The sequence below is a fragment of the Meleagris gallopavo genome, chromosome 6 (genome assembly GCF_000146605.3).
Source record: "Meleagris gallopavo isolate NT-WF06-2002-E0010 breed Aviagen turkey brand Nicholas breeding stock chromosome 6, Turkey_5.1, whole genome shotgun sequence".
Taxonomy (NCBI): domain Eukaryota; kingdom Metazoa; phylum Chordata; class Aves; order Galliformes; family Phasianidae; genus Meleagris; species Meleagris gallopavo.
The window spans coordinates 19,418,822-19,423,034 of NC_015016.2; positions in this window are offsets into that span (position 1 = coordinate 19,418,822).

The window sequence follows — 4,213 nt, forward strand, 5'->3', positions numbered from 1 at the left end:
GGCTCCTGCGGGGCCACCCGCCGCCCTGCCTCGGGGGAGCGGCGGGTCGGGACCCTGAAACGGGACCCGAGGTGCTCGTTCCAGCCCCACCCCACACTGAGCGCGCGTCCTCGTTGTATTATTTCACTCTTGGTTTCTGTTAGGGCTCTGAGAATCGTGAAAACTCCAGTTTTATTAATCAATGTATGGAATCTAGGCATAAATTTTATTGTACGTTTAGCAAGCCATGCGGTTTGGACTATCGGATTTCTCTATCCATAGAGTACAAGGCTGTCACGTACCAAAAGCTTGTAGAGGTCTGTGACCTTTCAGCTGCTACCCTCTAGACTTTCCCTTACCCAGAGTTGACTTGCATGCTCAGGAGCATAAAGATGCTCAACTGCACCTAGGTTATCTAAGAAAAAAGCATTTGGAAAATGCTATCGACAAACAGATTCAAATAGCTGTGGAGCAGGAAGCAGCTTGAATTTGTTCTGGCAACTTTACCTACACGTATGCTGTGGAGAAAAAAGATACTTGTGGCTTCATAGTTATCTGTTCTATTTGTAAGATTGATTTAAAACATTGGTTTAAAAAAAATAATAATCTTTAAATCTGTTATTTTAAATCTAACACCACAGGCTTTGGAAGTCTGGGGTTTGTATTGCCTTATTTGGCCTTTCTCCCAGATGGCTTCATACCCCACTGTAATCCCGCTAAACATTTAGCTCTCTGTTGGTAATGTCCCCAGGGACACCGGTATCTGCCATACTATGTTTGTCTTCTTAACATATACCTGTCCTAAGCTATCTGAAGGACCTGATCTGTGCAGCATTCTCCAAACCAGACCTTACAAGAAACGATCCTAAGAGTTGGATGATGTGAGTGACATCCCGTATTCTGAACCACCAGACTATACAGAAGACAAGCAGGAAGCACTTATCCTTCTGCAGCCAGCTGTTAGGAAAAAAAATAATGATTTTATTGCCAGTCTTTTGCCTGTGATGCGGGGTCTTACGTCACATATTCTTAAGGTTTCTTACTGGTCACTTCCTATTCAGTCTACAGGCCTTGTATATCCCATACCCTTCCATCCCTAGGAAGCATATAAAGAATTTCCACATCCTTATCCACCAAGAAAAAACATCTCTGAATTCCATGAAGTGATGTAGTTTGTAATACTCAAGACTTTTGGTGGACCTAGCTCCACTTATGTCTGAATTCTTTAGAGAAAAGGATGTAAGGATTCAACTGTCCAGAATAAATTTTCCACTGTGAAAGCACACTTGAAAGGTTAGAGGAGAGTGCCCAAGACACAAGTACAATTGGCATTTGATGGTTTCTAGATGGACCATCAAGAGTACGAGTTGCCTTTCAGCATCTACCCCATGCAATCAGAGTGGAAAAAGGCCACTGATATCTAATCAGGACATACTGCCACTGTGTGTTTTTTTTTATCCTTCCCTTGTTGCAGCAGTCCTTGCAGTCACCAGGCTTGTATCCCATATGGACTGCAGACACAGAGCAAGGAATATTTTCATCAAGTTAGGAAGGCACTTCCTGCATTCCCAGAACAGAGTAAGAGAGTTGCTTTTCTGAAGCTTTAATCCCTGCACAGTAACTCAGCTGTACACTGAGTAGGACCAACAGCCTGACATTCCTGAGTGCTTCAACAGAGAGGTCTACACTCTATTCCATGGTAATTAAAAGAAAAAAAGACCTCCTTTAACTCTCAGTGGTTCAGGATATGACCATCCCAATGAAAACCTTAACTTAAATATACCCTTAACTGGTAGCATGTCGGAATTGATTGAACAAGACAATCCTGAGCAACTCATCAATCCTTCTATTATTTTTTTTCCAGAGCTGCACAGAAGCTATTTACTAAGTATGATTTCTTTTATTTTTCTTTAATTTCTTTATATTCAACATGTTTTATGCATTAGTATTAGAAAAGCCTGTCTTTTTCTTGGCAAATGTTACTGCAAGTTGTCTAGCAGGGAGGTGAGATTATGTAGATTTATTTATTCAGAGTTTAATTTGCATACATGAAAAATGGAAGACGAGCTTTTTATTTTTTTCACAGTGAAATAAAAATGTGTGTAGTGCAATAGTTCAAACTTCTAGATTTTTTTCAGGTGGACAAGTAGTCATTTCAATGCCTGGGCCCATCTTTGAATTGGACGTGCTAATGGCTGAGGGCATATTCCGAGGAAAAGATTAAGAAGAGGAAATAGATCAGATTATTAATGAATTTGCTTATAAACTGCCTTAGTTAAAAAATGTCCTGCTGAGAAGGAATTTCACAGGCATATTAAGGACATTAGACACTCTGCATAAACTGTTGTCTTGGAGGTCTACATAGTCCCAGCCTATCAGACAATACCTACTAAGAGAAACTTCATACTGCAAGAAAATGCTCATTGTGTGCATCTGATCCAGCTGGTGTCATGGACATAATGTAAAATCCATGTGCATGGGCACTGCCTAGAGGAAAAACTGAGTCTCTGGATACAAAACATAGACACCTCTCTGGGCCTTACAGTGCAGGCTGGTAGATATCCAGGAAAGCTGTCAGTTCCCCAAGACAATATGGAAGATCTTGCTACCAAATGCTTTTCATTCAAAATGCAAGAATTCACCATGCAATACAGAATATCTATCATGCATCATGCAGCATGTCCAGCAGCTCGAGCAATAGTTACTTCATCCTCCAGAACCGATGTTTTCCGTCTCAAGATAACACTGCAATTCATGCTATAACTTTTTGGATTAAATTGGGGAAGAAAAGCATATCCTACATTCAGCAGATCTAGACATCAGGAATGGATTGCCTCACCTCTTTCAGTCTGACTCTGTGCAGATCTAGACTCATGGCACTGTTCCTGAGATCAGTGCCTTTGGTTTGCCACTGTTTATTTGTTTCATGTCTGCAGTGGTTCTCCTTTTCTCTCCAGCTGCTCCATCATTCACTAGCATCTCCTGGTAGCCCACCCTGCTCCCATAGCCCATCTCTTCTCATAGTTGACCCTCACTGAGGTCAGTATGCGATTAGGTGGCTGGAGATCATAAGGAATATTAATCACAAGGAGCACTTAGATGTTGCTTTACAGACTTCCTTATGTGAAATACACTGGCAAGCTATCAGGTTACCGGTGGCTGAAAAAGAAACAGCTCTCTCTTTACTCTTGACAGTCGAAAGAAAGTTTGATTTATTTTCTCATTTTCAGTTAGTCCAAAGGCAGCTGGACAGTATTGCTGCAAAGCTCTAGCTATGTGTCATTGTAATAGGGGCAATGTGTTTGTTCACTTCTGCTCTCTTCCTCTGTTTAATTGTTCTATTGTCTTTCTGTTTTCTCTCCACATTTGGACTGACAAAATGTCTCCTTGGGTTTAGCCCTCTAGCCAAAACTTAACGGGCTCCTAATCAAGGACTAATACCACCAGCGGACTATTTCCTGTCTTTGTTTATCATTCCTGGTATCATCTTTCTTCTCCTCTCAGTTCATCATTTCAAATTTTCACTGTTATTTTCCTTCAAATCTTCCTCCATTCAGAGTGCAGGAAGCTTCCTATACACCACTCCCCTTTAATTTTCTTGCCACTTGATCTCTGGGCTCCCAACTATACGTCCTGGAAGAGAACCAGATGCATTCAGAATAAGATTTCAAACAGCTCTGTAACCCTTGAATACATGTAGCTATGTCAGCAAGATATTTATTACTGAGCTTCAGTGCAAATTGTATTGATGTTTTGAACATAGGACTAATTACTAGGTACTGTTCATCATGACTTGCATTCCCTGCATATATCAAGACAGTCAGGGTACAATTCAGTTGCCTAAACAAAGATTTCTAATGTCATTTGAGATGCTCTAAAGCACAGAACTGCATGATGTGTAATCTGGGAGACCTTGACCCTTCCCCACAGCAGCTGGAGATGAAACGAAATACTCCAGGTTTTCCACAATGGTACCAGTTGCTTGTGTTTAAGGAATTGAATTGCTCTCACTGTATGATGGAATAACTGTTATTGGTGCTTAAGTGTCTTTTTCCTGTTATTACACAACTGCCTTTGTTTATTTCTGCCAAGACTGTCTTGAGAATACTGAACTCATATTGGCAATCTCAGTCCAAACTAGATGCTGGATGAGTTAGTATGAATCATTAGGAATCAGGTGAACAGAGAAGGCCTTTTTTTTCATATATAAATCATCCTTCTACTTTTATGTATC